The sequence below is a fragment of the Pezoporus wallicus genome, unplaced genomic scaffold, assembly GCF_028554395.1.
Source record: "Pezoporus wallicus isolate ANWC-B61680 ecotype Strahan unplaced genomic scaffold, APGP_CSIRO_Pwel_v1 contig_8042, whole genome shotgun sequence".
Taxonomy (NCBI): Eukaryota; Metazoa; Chordata; class Aves; order Psittaciformes; family Psittacidae; genus Pezoporus; species Pezoporus wallicus.
This window is the reverse complement of record NW_026639380.1, coordinates 4,246,420-4,265,400: the sequence shown is the minus strand read 5'-3', so window position 1 is coordinate 4,265,400 and position 18,981 is coordinate 4,246,420. Positions and strand designations below refer to the sequence as shown.

General features: G+C 39.0%; 1 protein-coding gene across 3 annotated transcripts in view; it reads left to right on the top strand.

Annotated features, from left to right (window-relative positions):
- Nucleotides 1-18,981, top strand: part of SMYD3 (SET and MYND domain containing 3) — a 395,661-nt gene that overhangs the window by 187,506 nt on the left and 189,174 nt on the right. Inside the window, exon 1 of one of the 3 annotated variants that reach the window (XM_057414469.1) lies at nucleotides 8,639-8,754. The exons of the other annotated variants lie outside the window; for them this stretch is intronic. The gene's annotated coding sequence lies outside the window, so the exon portion shown is untranslated. Of the gene's footprint in view, nucleotides 1-8,638; nucleotides 8,755-18,981 lie in introns of those variants that run through there. 3 annotated transcript variants of the gene reach the window in all.

The following is an 18,981-nucleotide window of genomic DNA, read 5'->3' as shown; positions in this document are numbered from 1 at the left end:
CCTTTTGGGATGGCAGACAGATATATCAAAGTGTATCAAGAAAGTCTTTGTAGAATTTGCTTTGATCCAGGAAATGAGTAGATACCAGTCAGCCAAGAGCCCATTTGGAGAAAAAGGACCTGTCCTGCAAGGGTCTGGAGGTTCAGGGAGAAACTTCTTTGCAGCCCCCTTGCTTTCACTCTTTCATCCTGCAGAGCTGAGAGTCCATATTTGCTCTGTTCATAGCATTTACTGCTCTAGCTGGTGTTCAAACAAAGCTGACTTTCTGAGATGTTGGTGTACTCGCTTTACGCAATAGATCTTGGCACTTCCTCCTGTAACCCCATGTTGGTTTCAGGTCTGCTGCTGTTAGGGAAGAATTAAAAACTTAGAAAGTAGAAGGCTGAGCAATAGCCTCCTTTTCACCTGTCAGTGCAATGTAAGGCTTTGAACCATATCAAACTAAAGGTATTTTCACAACACAGTACCTACATGGCCTTGCAGCTCCAAATGTGCTAGTTTAGTGGGTTGTATTTGTTAATTTGCAGGTGATTGCACCCATTTTGTCTTTTGGAAGAAATAAAGTGCTCAGGATAGCAGTACCCACTGGTGACATTACTTTCTGACTTAGTTTCGGTGGTCAGAAATGATGCAGAGAGACAGTATGTTAAACACCACCTTTTGTGAGCAATAATTATTACAAGAAAAGTGTATTTTCTGTTGCTACAATACTCCTGAACATGTCAAAGTTGAGGCCCTATGCTGATACTTACCACTTTGCATTTTCACAGCATTGTACAAATATTAATGAACCAATGTAAACAGTCATTTTTATAATATGGCTTAATATAATAAGGCATTGTGAACCTTACTTTGCCCTCTGTGCGCTCAAGGGATTGTAATTTGTACCCTTTTGCATGCACAATTAAGGCTATACCTGTCATCTGCTCTCTCCCGTTACTTTTTTTCCTCCTATTTCTCTACCCTCTCCCATTTGTGTTTCCACCAAAGGGTAGAACAGCTTGGATTTCAAGCAGGGTTCCAAATCATCTTGGTGATAATTTAGCGTCCTATGTGCTATATCATTGCAAGTCTCTTTTCTGGAGGTCAATTTCCCCACATCTGGAACTACTGCTCTCATTACCCTATCAGGATTAAAAACCCACCTGTGTTTCAAAATTGAATGTCTGCTGCACTGTCTGACACTGTTGTCAGCAAGAAAACACTGCCTACCTTGTTCTTGTTTTACTTTTAAAATGCTAGCTGTCCTTTTGCTTCAAGTTAGATGTATGTACCTCTGTTTGGCAGCATGGTTTCTAGTAGCGGTATTTCAGGTATTAAGAAGAGTGTGCTCTCAGGACTTGCAAGAGCCAGGAGTAAGTGGAATTATCAGACTAGAATGAAGTCAAAATACTGATGTGCTCTAGTCATTTTAGGATTACAGCAGAGAGCATAATATGAGGGCCAGCTCTCCCAGCTGTTGAAAGTGTACTTGGAGAGAGCTGAGATGCCAGCAGATGTTTTGCCTGCTACCATCAGTGCTAACTGGGACTCCCACAGCATCAGTTACAGGCTGAAGTAATCTTTATTTGGGGTATCTTTGTATGACAGCCACCTGCACTCAGGGGATAGCCTTTGTAGCCAAACTGGCCTCATCCTGGGAGACCAGAGGGTTTATGGACTCCATAGCAAGACCTTTGTCTTCAGGGATGGTCAGCTTCCTGGACTGAAAGGTTAAAATGAAAAGCGTGTGTAGGTGTTAATTTTATTATAGTGTTGGTGGGCTGCAGAATTCCACACTAGGTAAGATGTGGTGAATTGAGAAGAAATAATTCAAGCCTCTATCCTTCAGTTTGTTGAGGGGAGACGTGCACCTGACAGCTGAATAGAGCTAAGCATTAGCAGCTTAAAGGTGTAGATCCTCAGTGCTTCTGAAGGGCAATTATTTACACTATTCAGTGCAGGTGTCTGGCTTTTAATCTCATCATTCCTTATTACTCAGCAAGCACCTGTGTTCATACGTTGCAATTGCCATACTGCAAAATGAATATGTAATTTTATAATCTTTGAATATGACTCTGTGATTCACAGCCACACAATGACATCTATAGCAGCCATGTCATATTACTTGCTGGATATATATTGGAGAATGATGGTTGAACCCAATTATTGCCATATATAAGAGGTTTCTTTACTTAATAGCCCCTTTGCCAACAGAGGATTCTTCTCTTTTAGAGTGGACTTAGGCATGCCAGAATGATGTCTGGGAAGAACCTCTTTGTAATGCTACTTAAATTAAATGAGATCTGTAATATATTTTGTCTTCCAGCTTTGAAAGTGTAAACTTTAAGGAATTTCGTTCATGCTGATAGCTGTAGTGATGATGTCAAGAGCTGAACAGAGGGACAGATTAGAATTCCATAGGTCAGACGTGCAAAACCTGTAGAAAAAAAATTAATTCTTGTCTTCCTTGGGAATAAAGGTGAAAAACTCTAGATCTACATGGATGAATAACCACCTCCAAAACAGACCTTAAGAAGTAGACAGAAAGCCTACAGCAGATGAAAACCACAGCTTTGATGTCACAGTCAGAAAAGACAAGGATAAAATGAAATTACCATACTGGTTTAAATCTTGCAAAATAAGTGTAAAGAGTACCTTATGTATAATGATAACCTCAGTTCATCAGTCAGAAGAAGCTGGCTGATTAAGTCACTAGGATAAAAAGCCCCCTATAATAACTTGGGGACCTCTGGAGGGGTTTTCTAGTACAACTCCCTGTTCCAGGCAGGTCTAAGTAATTAGATCAGGTTGCTCAGGGCTGTATCCAGTCAAGTTTTGAATATCTCCAAGGTGGGAGATCTACAACTGCTCTGGGCAAACCTTTTCAGTATTTGGCCTCCTTGTAACAACAGCAACAAAAATCCTTATATCTAATTTGAATTCTCACTTTCCAACTTGTGTCTGTTGCATCTTGTCATAGTGCTCTACAACTCTAACAAGAGTGTGGCTCTGGCTTCTCTGTATCCTCTAGTCAGGTATCTCAGTAAAGGAAAGGAGAGAAATCTGTATTTCAGTGGCTGGGGACAGATAACAAGAAACGTTTATGGAGTAGGAGTGACCAGTCCTAGTGATTTTCACCAGTCTGGAACTGTGACTGATCAGTATGTGCCATACCATGAACCACCAACACCAACCACTAGTGAGATGCTACCAAAAATTAAGCAAAACCCAAATGCACTCTTGAAATTTATCAGCTCAGGAACTTCCAGAGATGGTTAATAATACAGCTCAAGTCCTGATAGAGATGGATGAAACAAAAATGAAGAGGTACAATGAAAATAATTGATTGTGCGGAATAGGGAGGAGTAAGATGTTTTGATTTGTTCAGACAAGTTAAATGAAGACTTTGAAAAGCATCTTACTGCTCTCTGCAAGTTCATTAGCACTAAGTATAAATGGGAAGGGAAAGATGAAGACTGTTAATTAGAAAAAGCTTTATACATGAAAGCAGTGAGGCCTTGGGGCAGCCTTCAGAAAATGTGGTTCTAAAATATATATAAGACAGAAACAAAACTAAACTGACTTTGACGTGGAAGTCTGTGGGAGTAGCCTTTTGCTGAATATGCCATTTCTTTTCTCAGGGTAGACCTTGTGTTCAGGAGAAAGTTGCCTGGCATTTCAGTACTTATGGTATCATTTTGGTTGCTCCTGGCATGCCCTTTTGTTTCCCAAGCATGGGGACAGGATGATCAGTGTGTGTGCAGTTCACTTGGCAAGCCCCCGATGCCTGCATTTTGTGCGCATGTGGCAAGACTTGACACATACAGAAAGGTCAGATTTACTCTGTGTATGTGTAAACCCTCAGTGCAGTGAGCCTGTCCAGGGGCTTTGATGATTTGTGAGCTGACTGGGCATGAGCTTCGCATATGCATTTCTGCTGAGGAAGTCCAAGATAAAAATACATCAGCCCATAGGAAAAAACATTGGTGAAAGAGATTGGATGCTGTGTAGCTTGTATTAGTGTGCATTAAACTTAGATGTAGTCGTCAGTTACAACATATATGGGGGTGTTTGTGAAGCAGCAATACAATATCCTATCACAGAAATAACATATACAGAAATATATACTACAACAAAATTTAATCTTAAAGTATTTATGTTTGTTGCCCAAAGGAGACATGGGTGGGAAAAGCCAGCTTATGGGATATCTTCTGGGCTCAAAGGAGAGGGTGCTAGTTTTAATAAGAGATTTGTGGTAAAGCCCAAATATTGCAGATTTCTGTTGGAATTACTGTAGAAGACAGTGGGAATTTTGAACTTGCTGTCAGATGTTTATATTACGAGCTAGCCGTTCAATGAATTAAAAGCTTCAAAAAGCACACCAAGAAGAAAACCTACAATCTCTGTGTTGTTTTCTCCTCTTTCTAAACCAAATAAAAAGATAACTTTCGCTGATTTCCTGAGGTTGGCAAAGGCTTTTCAACAGCTCTCTATAAATCATTAAGAGTATTATATTTCTGCTTCCTGGAGGGAAATGTGCATGATAGGATTCAAGCAAGTCATTTAAGTGATCCTCATGGGGGTGGCATCAGATTGCACTGTTGGTACCTTTTTTTATTGTTATTGTATGAAGGCAGCAACTGTTGCGTAAATGAAATGTTTGGATTAAGAGATCCATGAGGACAAATCCTGGCCATGTTTGTGTGGCCAGCTTGAAGCAGAGCTTGTCCAGTATGCAAGACAGAAGAGCAGGACACGATGTTCTGTGAAAAGGCAGGTCTGGGAAGGTTGTGATGCCAAATCAGGCCTATTTTATTGCTTGTGTTCAATAGGAAAAGATGCAGAACTGCCAGCCAGCTTCTGTGGGAAAACAAACAAAGACAAAAAGACAAGCAAGGTCTGAAGCATCTTGGTTCTTCTTTAGAACAGTGCAACATGGGGCAGAGTTACTTCCAAACAGTACGTAAGGAATGGCCCTGTGCAAACACTGGAGTTGGGTCTCCTGGGAAATTACAGTTTCCAGAGTTCACTTTCATAGAAGAAACTTTTCTGAGCAGCTTTTCCTTCCAACTGGTTTGCAAGTTCAAATTTTTCCAGTTTCCTCAAGACTCGGCAGCATGCTTATCACTCCCTGTGGCAAGGGCTGCAGACCTGTGAACCTGTGCCACCCAGAGCCACCACCAGCACTTGCTGGCACCTTTCTCGGTGATGTAGTCGTTCAGGAGAGGGAACTGGCATAGTGCTGTGCCCCTGGAGCCACGGCAATGCAAGGCCTCAGGAAGCTGTTTGCCCAAGGTTGGTGTTGGGAGCAAAGTTTGCCCCAGAGCAGCAGGGCTGAGCTCCTCAGGGCACTTTCTGTTTCTCATGGTAAAACGTGTTCCTGAATACTAATTAACATTTACAAGGATTTTAATGTCTGCTGAGGGACATAGCTTGAGGGGAGAAAAACTGATGACGGTAAGAGTCTCAAATGAGTACAAAGGCCACATGTTTAGCATGTATTAATTTCAAAAGAGTACAAAGGCTGCATTTTTTAGCAAAGCATTTGGCTTGCTTTACATTAAGTGTGCCCTCAAGTTCCACATTTATTTTTAATATATTACTTCTACCGCTTCTTTTCCTCTACAGGGCTTTTTCCCTCGCTGAATAGCATCCGCTCATCTTTCCTTGTCCCAAACAGAGCTGTCAATCTTAAAGACTAAATTGGCATCACCCTTTCCCCAGCCCCAGCTGTCCTTGGCTGCCTTTAGCTTCCTATCAGTGCGATCAAAATATAGTGCACTTGTACCCGTATCTTTTAAAATCTATACTGGTTTTCTTTTGAATAGTACCCAGTCTATCACAGTGGTCAAAATTGTTTCTGGCATCCATGGAGATAATTATAGTGTGTCATAATATTGTGAATAGTATATTACATTAATCTCCTTACATCACCAGGGGAATTCTAGGTATGAAAGAATAACTGGCTTATAGTCAGAAATCTAAGGATTGCTGTTCTATACTTTTTTTCATGATTGATTAACAAACTTGGCTCAAAATGGGAATAAGCCTATGAGCCTTTTCTGGATTTATTTAGACTGCGTGAGACCTGTTCTGAATTTTGAGCTGAGATGAAATGCATTTAACAAGAATTCTGCCATGATCAATGGCAAGGCTATCGGGGGAACACCTTGCCATTTTTAAGGCTGTACTGCTGTTTCTATCTTCATGCAAGTGATTTTATTTTTCCCCTTAAATACACCTTTTGGCTTTGACGAGTTTTATTGTTCAAACTCTTATTCTATTTTAAATCTTCAAAACAAACGACATCATTGCCGCGGTGGAACAGAAGACTTGATATTTCTAAATGGTCTACTTGTCAGTCTGCTATGGAAGCTGTCAGGACCCCAATATGAACACTAAGTGGGTTATGAATTTAGGATTTGGACATTGTTTATATGTTGTAAAAATGTGAATTTGGTAGGTATGTGGACTGTAGCTATATTAACATTTTTTTTGGCATCTTTCTATGCAGTTTTTGATTTCAGGGGTAAGTAGCATCATATTTGGTATATCAGTGCCAAAGAACATTAAGAAGAACAATTATCTGCAAATTTTGGGTTTAAATAAACAATTTGTTAACTCCATTAACCTTAATCCTTTCTATCTCTAAGTACCACAATAATAGTGTCCACTGTAAAAAGATGCGGTATCTGACTAGTGCATATTTAGAGTTGTTTAATTATAATATTGCATTGGAACTATAATATTGCAAGGGAACATTGGTTGTTCCTTTATTTAAGTCCTTTTTTTGATTTCTTATTTCAAAGAAGGCTAAACTCAAAAATTTATCTAATTTTATGAGAATGCACTCCCAATAGAGGAAGTTGAACTAGATGATGTCCAGAGGTTCCTTCCAACCAGCATTTCTGTTATTGTTTGATTAAAGACACTGCCGTTAATGACTTACGACCCTACAGATTTGTCACCTTTGTATAGTAATGGATGCTACATTTATAGTTTTCAGACAGAAAGAGGTTTTGAAAGAAAAATGATGCAAAGACATAGTCTTACTGAGCTCTTAGTGGGAGTGTACAATGCCTTAATGGAGTTTGCTAATGAATTGTTTACGTTGTGAAATTGTGTGTAATATGAATAATATTGGTTTGTGGTTCCTGTGAAGTTAGTCTGGAAAAGGAACACGCTGGAGATTCTACCTCATAAGGAATGTGTCCTGTGTTACAGGGGCTTATCTTAGGTGAGACAGAAGCAATTCTGAGTTTCAAAGCAAACAGGTGCAAGACCTTTGTCTCAGCAGTCTCACCATCATCTTGGGACAGTGAAGTTCAGATGTTATTTGCTGACACTGAACTTTGCACAGCTCATCACACAGTTCAACCTGGAGTTTGTAATTCATATCTCTTTTTGACGAAATCCTTGGTTCACTCCATTCTTCCATCTAACTGGTGTTAAAGAAAGGAACGATTAACCACCAAGCCACCTAAATAATATCTACTGTCCTATGCAGTTCATAGTGCCCTTAAGTAATTCCCTGTTTGTTTTGTTTGTTTTACAGGTAAGTAGCACTTAGCACCTGTTAGTCAACAATTTATGGTAAGTGTATTTTGTCCTAAGCAAAAGCAAACTTAATGTTTTCCTATTTAAAGGAAATATACGAACTAGGAAGTTAGTCGTAGAACAAAATTTGTTTCAGATGGTAGCCTGTGCCCAGAATCTTTGCAGATGTTATGGGTTTACAAGGATTTTCTCCTCAAAGTATTATTCATCTGTTGCAGGAAGAAATAAATACTCAAGGCAATATTTCAAGGAAGTTGAACAAACAATGTTTATTTTAAACAAAATGAGCAAATAAGGGTTTCTTTTTTCCTCTCAGCTCTTTTTAGCTATAGTAACCTTGGAAGTTATTTGTAATTAAATGAAAATCTTGCCCAAAAGCAGTACGTAAACCTTGGTGTCCCTTTAACTCTTTTTGCTACAGGATATTTCTTAGACTCTTCTGCTTATCCTGTCTTTGGCTTTATGAGAATACTATTAACGCTTAGTTCTTATCTATTTAGTCTAATAGATAGATCTCAATATGCTTCCTAAAAGATTCCAGTGTCATCATCTTTGTTATTCAGCTGGGGAAGGAGTATGGTGAAAAAATGTGTCCTGGGTACCTGTCAAGGCTCTGACAGGGCTCAGCATCCTTTGTGGGTACACAGGTGTTCTAAAATAAATCTGATTTTTCTAGTGTACACCAGTCATCTCATTCATTTAAAGTATTAATATAGTACTTAGTTGCTGTTTATGCAAACTTTAGAATTTCATTGCTTGTTTTTAGCCTTTTTTTTACTTCCTGGCCTCTTCAGAGGCAGTTGTTATAATGTTGATATACTGTGAAAGGTGTTGCAGATTTGCATGGCACCGTTTGGAATTCACTAAGTGTGCATGGTACATTTTTCTTGTGGCAAGACTGACTCTCAGCATTTTACACAGATGCTGTTTGAGCATTTGATCTTCTTGGAAAGTCACTGTGGTTTTCCTCCTCGTAGTTTTAACTTTGTAGAAGATTTTTTGTTATTACTGGACTGTGTGCAGTTTTTTGTGTGGTTTTTTTTTTTTTTTTTTTCCCCCTAACATTTTCTCCTCTTTTTTTCTCTTCATAGGTTCCATTTTTTTTGTCCTGGAGCATTTTTATTTTGCATTCATATTGTTCTCTGATCATACAACTCAGTCATCCTTAGTCACAGAGGCTTTTTCTTTCATCCTTACTGCACCTTTACAACACCTGTAAGTTTGTGATCTGATCTATGTTTATTTTGAAGTCTAGTCATTCAAATGTGTTTATTATACCAGTGACTTAATTAACTGGGGTTTTTTTGACTGTATTTTCTCATTTTCCTACGGTACCTTCTCCAGAGGCTTACTTGGGCTGCGGGCTTTCTGTCATTGTCTGTAAAATGTCTTGCCAGAGGATTATTGCTCTATGTCAACTATCATTTTCTCCCCAGAGATTTTTCCAATACATATTTGTGTATGCACTTGCAAAAGTGAGGTAGGTGTGATGTCACGTTTAAACACACACTGACAGAGAAATGATGTATCTGCTAAAACTGTCTAGATCCAAATCTGGACATGGAAATCTGTGCAGAGGTTAACTCCGAGTTCCTTCTGCCCTTTGAGATGCCATTATCACCTTGCATCCCTGTTTTATCTGTTGTGTTAGTTGGTACTAAGTTGGCTACATTGCTGTGTTCCCATAATTTAATTTTTTGAAGGCAGGTTACAGGATTGGTATGGTTAAGTAAGAAGGGTGAAATGCTTTTTGTTCATGTTTTCATTTGTTCTGTTTGGTGAGGGGTGAGGACTTTAAGATTTTCTGGGCAGAGATTCAGTTCATGGTCCAGCTGCAGGGAAGTGTTTCAAGGGGTGATTTCCTAGCTCTAGTGCCTCCTGTTGCACCTGGAATTAAGTGAATCTAGATGGACCAGCTGACCATGCTTTGACTATCCCCGTAGAAAGCACTAGGAGTCTTATTGGCTGAAAAGATTACCTCTGAATAGCAGAGGTAAAAAAAACAACAACCCCTAACCCTGGTGCTCATTGATTCAGACATATTTTTTAATACTTTTTACTTAACTTATTTTCAATATGTTTTCCTAAGATTAAACATATTTCCTAATGTATTTTTCACCTTCCAGCAGAAACAGTGTACCATAAATGCAAATCATACTGCAAAAACACACCTTGGGATGTTCAGGTCTCAGAAATCTGTAGCATGCAGCTCTGCATATTGTTTCTGAGGCAATGTTTTTGAAAAGGTTGTAGAAATATGGAGACTTAACAGTTGTTCAGTTAAAATTCTGTTCCATGAATACTTTGGAAATAGTAGCATGGGAGACTTCTGAATATAATAAGCAGAAAAAAATACGGGTGAAAGAATTATCCTTATAAAAAGATGCTCATTGTGCCTCCATAATTACAATGAGTTTTATAGTTAAAGGACTAAAATATATCACATGATAAAGTGTGATGCATCTTTTCAAAAGAGTATCCTTTATTCTTGAAGTACTGAATACATTTTGTGCAATCTTTCCAACAGACTGAGATAACATTAATGTTTTAAAATTTCCCTGTATGTAAGAAATTTCTTGTATCTTAAACTATATTTATTTTGTTGCAGATTATCTAAGCCAAGGCAATGCCTTACATGTATGAAGGTTCCTAGAAAAGTGTACACCTGTAGTTTATAAAAGTATTTCTAGAGGTAATTTTTTTGCCCCCCCCCCTTTTTTTTTCTCTGAGAGTTTCAGTGCTGAACCTGTTGAAAATAAAATAATTCTTCTAAGAAACTAATGAAAATTTTTCCTCTCTAAAAGTGTTTTTTATCTCCTGATCTGGATGAGCCTACTAATTAAAGATTGCCTTAACAGGAACTTCACCCTCTGTTAATCTGTTGGCTGTGGTTTGGGATGGGCACTGCTGTGCACCTTCCCCAGACAGGCATCTTGACTCCATGACAGTGTGGGAGAGGAAAGTGTGTCCTTGTTCCTACTGGCAGCAAGAAGAAGCCACAATCACTTGTCCTTTCATCATAAAATTTCATGCATTGTTTGTCTTTGCTGTTTTTCCTTTGGTACCTCTTTTTCTGTTGTACTCTTTATTCTGAAACAATACTGGGCAGAAATTAGGCTTTACGTTTTTCCAAGAGCAAGATATGTAAAATACTGAATATCAGTGGAAATAATGGTCCTGTTTCCTTTGTCTCAGCAGTTGTATAGCACCTTCCTTTTACAGGTAGTCAAGATTAGATCTCCTGTTGGCTTTAGATGGCAGGGATTTACTCTCATATAACACTAAAAACCAGAAGCAGGTTGTTTCAATAGAAGTAATTACACTGTATCCAGTGCACCCCCTTTCATGGCTTTTCTAAGTAAAGCAGCCAGATTATGTATTTATTAAAATAATAATAAAATATCAGTTCACCTCTGCATAGCTCCATTTTAACATGCAACTGTCACATTCACTGTTTTATAACTCTTTCATTCCTGTGGTTTAATCACTGAAGGAAAGAATTGAAGGAAAGAATAAAAAACAGTGGCCAAGAGATGTGTCTGCACCTTTCTGTTCTCAATGAATTCAGTGGTACATTTATGCCTTATCGTTCTTCCCAAAACTTTTTTTTAGCTGCCTTGTTGGAATATGTGAGGTGAAAGTTCAGGAGCTGCCTTGGAAGTATGAAAGGTGTGCTCTCACTTTCACTAAGCTGTCTAAAAAGCTTGGGAAAAGGAATGAGAGCAAAAGGGATATTTAATATAGCAAGAGGACAAGACACTGATTTCTTCCATCCAGAAATTTAAAATCCCAATTTCATACCGGAGGATAATTATTTGGGAGTTTGTTCTTGTAAAAAATGGAAGGAATTGATTGTACATTTTATAGCTCAGTATTTACTGAAATGTAACAATTGTTTTAGTTGTTTCTTACTATTTCCTTTAGCATCCTTTAAAGCAAAACCTGTTTTAACTTGATTAAATGTTAAAACTTGCATCAAGCAGAAGTATATCGATCGATTTCCCAAGAGTGGAAGGATCTCAATCTGATATTAAGTGCCCATTTATCAGGTTTGAGGAGTGTACACCATTTATAGAACAGCTCAAGTAGCAATTTCTCTGTACTTTTTGTCAGTGTGCCTCAGGAGGGAGATCTTAGAGACTCTATCTGGGAGTATGAGAAGACGTCCCTCTTTTTGTGACTTTTACATTTTTTTCCTGTCTGCAGGCCCTTTTCACAATGGTGCAAATTAATGCTAACTGCAGTCATGACTTTGATTTTGGTACTTTGATTTGGGTACTTTTCTACAGGCTGGGTTGATACTGCCAAGATAATGTCACTGAGCAATCAGGTGCTGCTAAATTTTTGTGGTAATCAAATGGTTTGTTGGGCCAAATTCAAACTAATAGCTTATGGAGAAATTTCTGTTCCCTGTTGTAAAGTTTTTGAAGTTTTAATTTTTTATGTGTGCTTTGTAATGCTTTCAAAGCAATAGGCATTTTCTAATTTGACTCTGAAGCTGAAAATGTCAACTTGCAAACTAGAACCAACTTATGTGATGTATACGCCCCAGTTCGAGTATGGGGCCTTCCTGGGCCCTCATACTTCTACTGCTTGGGTCCTCCCCTCTGCACCCAGAGGGTCCTGCATCTCATCATTCAGCCAAGCAGCACAGGCTGGTTGTGAGTAGGGATGCGGGCCATACCTGGATCCCATGCCCTGTGCTCCAGGCCTACGAGTAACTAACATGTGCAATTTGTCATACTTTTTGACAATAAAAATCACAGGATCTTGGAAAGAGGGGATAAGCCAGTTGGAGAAGAGTTGCACCTGCTGAGATGGTAAACTGTTAGACTGAGGCTGATAATCATTTAGATTTGCGTGAAAGGAAATAATTCAGCATGTAAATCTGTATATATACACACACATAAAGTCCTGGGAGGGAGAAGGGGGAGAAAGGGAGGGGGGAAATGGAAAGAGGTAGTCGCTGTCTTTTGTAGCTACAATAAAAAGACAAGTCCTATTCCTGTGATGAGCTTCCATGTGGTTAATATTGAGAAATGCTCATTTGTCAAAACTCAATGGACCACGAGAAATTAGTGTCTCAACAAGTGCATCTATATTTATGTTTTAATTCAGACCAGGAGAGGACTTCTGAAATAAATTTCCCCATCAAACTGCTTTGACTGGTTGTAGTTGAGCAGCAGTCCTGGAGTGCATGGACTTTGCGCTATTTTGATGAAAATAAACTGGAGGATGTGTTGAGGGAATCTTGAATGCACTCCAGGTGCAAGGGAGCTTCAGGACGCGGCACCAAAGCAGAGCTAGTCTGAAGTTTAAACAAAGAAACAGAAAAATCTGAAATAGGTACAGTAGGGATGACAGATCCTCCGTACTAAATTGTGCTATTTAGACCAGTATCTATTTGTCTCGGTAGCATCTGCTAACGTATACCTAGCCAGCACTACCATATGACTTTTGGGTGCTTACTGCTGCATGGAGTTAGAACAGCTCTGTTTTGGACAAAGATGCTGTGTCTGCTTTTGTGGTTTATACTAATACAGGTCCTGCATAAAATCTTACTGTTTTCGTAGTGCTTAGTACTGACAAAATACCACAGAAATCTGTCATTCTGCAGATTGGGAAGATCAGTAGTAGTACTACTCTCACCCATCTCTAGTGAGAAGTGCGAAGCTGAGAATAATGAAATGAGTGTTTCTGTCCAGTTTTTAAGTGTATTTGTACATATTTAGCATTTCTTCCTTTGAAAAAGCCAGTTCTTGTTTGTATCTAGAAAGAAGCGTCAGGATCCTTGCTTTAGAGATGCATGAACCTCTTCCTTCAGTTGCAGTGAGTTCTAACATTCTGGAGAGCTGAGTACTGATGTGTTACACCTTTTCCACAGACCCTGCAGAATGAGTCCAAAGCAAAAATGACTCTTTGGGGTCAATGGCTGATAAATAAACCTCTGCCTCCCTTTTCCTACTGGTGGTCATTAATCTCCAGAAAAATCAGAGCAGCTGGTTCTGTTGGGTCATTGTGTCTTAGTCTTCTGAATACTTTGGAGAATGACATAAGGTTGCTGTGGGTTTTGATGATATCCTGTTCTAGGCACTGTGCAAAGCTTCAGTACCTTTCTGTATACCAGCTGAGCGTGTCTGAGTAACAACATAATGCTTCAGTTCATGGAACTGCTGGATGAAGTTCAGTGTTACCAAAGGCTGAGGGAAGATGTCATGAACTTGATAGCGTGACATGTATAAGAAAGTGTGGCAGTGTTAGGGAGGCTGCTGGTGAAAGAGAGAAAAACTTACTGGAAAAGACAAGGGTAACGAAGCAGAGGAGATGAGTGACCTGTAAAAAACATTCATAGCTCACAGCAAAATACAACAAGGTTTTTTTCAATTAGTAATGCTGACAATGGGTTAAAAAAATTGTTCCTGGGCCATTATTACTCACATATGTGATGAAATTCATAAGGATTTAACTGCAGCAGTAATAATTTCCTCTTATAAATCACAATCTCAAACTGCTACACAGAGGAGGGTGCTGTTAATATCCCATTTCTATGTGGGGAAATGAGATGGTGGAAGGGTGAAATTACTTGTTTGAAGTCACTCAGCAGATCCAAATAGATTGAGCAGCAGTTCCCAGATCTCCCTCAAGTCTCAGATCAGTGCTCAGTCTGAGCAGTATCTATAAACCTACAAGCAGCAGTTTGTGGCTCTGTGGCCTAGGATGGGCTTTGCATGGGGGTGCTTAGCAAGCCACTTGGGAGCTGCCACTCTTGTGGCCTCTTCAGCCTGCATAGTTCCTGATCCAGGATGGGAAAGAGGAAGACTGGGGTTGGACTCCTTCTCCTTCTCCTCCCAGTGGTGGCCAGTATCATCCACTTGCTACTGGAACATATGTGCAGTCATGCAGATTTCACATGTAATGTAACTTTCTAGTTTGAACAGTTGATATGAGCTACAGTAATGTCCAGATTTCATTGAGTGGCAATATTGTCAGTAAGTTGTCCCTCATAATTTTGTAGGTATTATTAAGTTCATTTTGTGTTCTTTGACAGTGCTTATTATCTAATTTATTTTAAGTGGTTTGTGTCAGCTCAGTAAATACTGGTTCTAATTTAAAAAGCCTTTTTACAGGTGCTTTACTACATTTGTATTCAAGAGGCATATGCTCCTCTTAAATCTGTTGGATCTAGTCAAATGCATACATCTTACAGATATGCAGTTACTTTTAGAAGCAGATTTTTCCACCCACATATGGACGGATTTCTGTAAGATGAAGAGACTTCTCTCTCAGAGAAAACCATTGTCACTGTCAAATTCTTTGGTCTTATCGTGCTCCTGCATCTTCCCTAAGCATTACATTTGGTTCCAAAGTGTGAAAATGACTTCCAGGCGGAGGGAAAGGTGATAAAACATCTCCAGAAAGGCTTTGTCACTGCATCAGGAACGTGTTCCAACGGTTTCCTTCTGTCAAAGCTGCTGGAAACAAGATAGCATATTTGTTGTTTGCCAGAGAAGCCTCAGGCTCTAATTCACTGTATTCCTGGTAGACGTCAGATTCAGACTGTATTCATGGCACTGTCCTGGGTTATACATTAGTTACCAGATCCACTTTCACACCTTTGGACTGCTTATCTTCTGAACGTCAGAGGGAAGACAAACTGTGTTAGGATGGGTGTATGGAGGGGAAAAGTGGGGATGTAGGTCCTGGTAGACCTGGCAGCCCTTTGTGCTATCTGGATGTCCATTTTCTCAGTCTCATTTCTGAGCTGCATTCTCCCTTGTGTCCAGTAGATGGTAATAATGTATTAAAAATGCTGCTTCATCCCTATTTTGATCGGAGGAAACACTGGTGCCGCAATCATGATGGATGTGCCAGGTTCCCAAGGTTTATATACCAATGATTCATTTTTACTTCTTTTAAAAATACTATTTTTATTTCTTTTAAATTAATCAAGCTGCTGTGAGAGCAAGGTCTTGGTCTCTATTGCTCACTCATAATATTTTGGCTTAGATATTGTTAATTGCTTTTACAGATGTCACTGATTCTGTATTATCTGTAAACCTATTATATTAAGGTAAAGGAGGATGGGCTATATGATTTAATGGTGCCTTCCAGACCTAAAATTTTATGAATCTCCCTTCTGTGGTATGTTGAAAACGGTAACTTTCTACACTACAAAGGAAGAATGGGAGGGTTTTGTTTTGTTTTATTTTTTTAACTAAGATTTCCAAATACATTTCTCCTGCTTCTACAACCTCAGGATCAACTGCTTTAGGTAACAGGAATTTTAATTTCATTTAATAACTTGGTAGGGACAAATGCTATCTATTTAGGTGACACATCTACTGCCTTAGTGAGACCATAAACAACTTGCTGTTGGGAATAGCTTATAATATCTAGTTTCTATATCAAAAATACATGTTTTTTGGAAATGCCGGGGTTTTCTAGTTACTACTTGACTGTGGAAATTGGGCTGCCTTTGGCAAAGCTTGTCTATAAACCAAAGTTTCCATGTTTTAGACAGACTAAGCAGGAAAAAAAAGCCCAACACAATAAAAGCAGACCTAATAAATAGGTCTGTCATTCAATACAGTGAGAACAATTTTTAAAGATGGAAGTATTGCTGCTTGGTGCTTCTGTCTATCTGTTTGTTTAGGATTTTCTGTGCATTCTATCAGCGTAATGCCTAGGCAAGTAACTTACTGTGAGATCAGCACTGTATATTTGCTGGATTCTGATACCTGATTTAATAGTCATGTGCTTATCCTGTAAAAGATATTTGTGAAGACACCTATATGTATGCACTGTAGTAAAGATAAGTATTTTTTACTCCATTGACAGGATTTTTTTTCAAAGCTGTTGACGTTGGTTTTGTAATGCAGCTATTTTAAAGCTGAAAGGAGATCCAGTCACCATTAATTCCTGTGTAAATTAAGCATAATCATTTGGAGAAGAGACCCTTTATTTAGTGAGTTTAAAGCTCATTATACAATTTTGTAAGGGGAAAATTACCGTGCCTACAAATTAGCTGCATTTTCTAATGAAATAACTTGGCAATTTTTCCAGCCTCTTTTGATCAGAATAAGAATTATAGTGACACTGGAAAGTAAAATCATGCTATTCCTACTGGCAGTTTTTCCAGTTCTACAAGAAATTATAACTGTGAACACATTTTGATTCAGATTCATCTCAACAAGTAACAAAAGCATCTTTTGTCATAGTGGTTTTTCAGCTTCTCTTTTCCACCTCTCTTATTAGAGCCTAAAACCAGCTCCACCAGCCTTACACATGGCATATGTTGATACAAATTCTCTGGGGGCATGTGGCTTTCTCAAGCAATAAAGCATCATTAAACTCCTCATTCTTGAGGACACTCTCTTTTGCGTGTGAATTGTGTTTCAAGGGATGAACCAGCAAAACTCATCATTCATTTTCCCCCCAAATGAGGCTTATGTCTTGCTACCAGGCTTGCAAAGGCAAGTGTATTTACCATCGGTGTCTGTGCTTATCTAGTTTTATCCTGACGTACAGTCTTAGATGGCAGCAAATAGATGGTATTTCAAGTGGTTTGGCTGCAGCTACCAGCAACAGGAGTGGTAAAAGACAAAATAATTGTTTTTGAGCAGACTGTCCTCCTCTGACCAGCAGCACCCTCATGTGCGAATTAACAAGACAAGCTGGTGCCTATAGCTTTGCAGTGCATACACAACCGTCTGCTAAGCCAGGTGTCATGACTGTGCTTCAGCAGCTAAAAGCAGAAATCCATGGGTCTGCTCTAAAATTAAAAATAATTTAAAGAATGCCTGAAATAATTGCCTTTTCCTGAATGGGTTGCGTTTTATAATGTGGATAAGAATCTTATGCACTCATAGAGTGTGGTTGTTTTCCTCTCATTTGCAAAAGGTATAAATACATTTAGGGGCATATGGATTAGTATCCTCAAATTTATTTTTGTTTTTCTGTTCCTGCTTTCATCATTTTTCATCTGTGTAAAATAAGGGTCAAAATAAAATAGTCAGCTTTGGAAAACAGCATTAAGGCAGACCATAAAGGAGTATTCAGAAATGTCATCTCGGTGTGTGCATGACTTCTTCATTTCTTCACACAATAACTCTGTTCTGCGGTAACGGCAAGTTGCAATGCTCCTTGAAGTCTTTTGCAGTGTGTTAAAATAAGTGAAAGATGGAATTGGGTTTTGTTACAGTTGATCAATATGAAACTTTACATCAATATGAATAATATTCCTTCAGCCACTAGGAGCTGGTATTGAAGTTTTGCTGCTGACCAGTGTTTTTGGATCAGGCTAACGCAGAAGGTCAATTACTCTGGTTTCAGACTTGCTCCCAGTCTAGCACAGAAAAGCAAAAGTGTTTCTCAAATAGCAATTCTATTGATTTCTGTGTAGAGTTCCATTTAAAACATAGGGCTGTCTGTGTTTGTCAAACAGGTTGACAGGACAAAAAAAAAAGTCATATTTCTATTTGGATGGTATCAGAATGTAGTCTTCTGAAGTTAGTGTACATAAGTCTGAATTTTCAGTACTTTTTGGGTATGGACAACCACTGATTTTCAGTCCTCAATGGTGGTTACTCAAGCACATCTCAAAGGTCATGTATTTTGGCTCAGTGTTTTTAACATCGGAAGGCGGACCCTTGGGATAGTCGATGTAATAAACTTCATTGGAAATGTGGTGAAAATAAAATAATGTGCATTTCCTAAGGCCCCCATTTTGAGGGAGTGGGAAGAGGTGAAGATTGAAATATTTATTTCTGATGAAATTGAAGAGCTTTTAAAATGTATTTTATCTTTTATAAATTAAAAAAGATGAGTAAGGTTGGTTGCTGCACATAACCAACAATGAGCATTAACAATGCTAACAAAGGTGGAGGGAAGAGAAAAAAAAAAGGCAAATTTGAGGTGAAGGATGCGCTACTCTGATTATTAGAGAGAAAAAAATTAAGAGTTGCCACAAAGAATTTTAAGCATGAGTTTCTTATTAGGTTGTTTGAGAGTGTAATTAATCACTTGCAACCACATATGTTCTTTGTGTAGTGGTGTACAGTACTAGCATTTCATTAAAAACCAGTTCAATAAGAATGGGTCACTCAAGCTGTCATTTTCTCTGGAAAAGGCTGTGAAGATGAGCGTGTGCTGCTTCATTACTCATCTTCTGTGCCAGTGCTAAGCCGGTAGGAGGAAAGTGGTGCAAGGCAAGTGTCAGGGGGTCACGTTTCAGAAACCCCCTTGGTCTGGGTGCAAATGCTGTTGTGAACACCAGGAGTGGCAGGATGGACATAGGGCAGTGGCGGATGGACAAGGTGCCAGCGAGCCCTTTGTCCAGGCTGGCCCAGGCTCCCTTCACCCTCCTGCCAGGACTCCTGTGTTTCCCTTGGGCAGCTTGAGGGGCAGCATCTCTGTCAGGCACTGCTGCCACTGGATCGTATG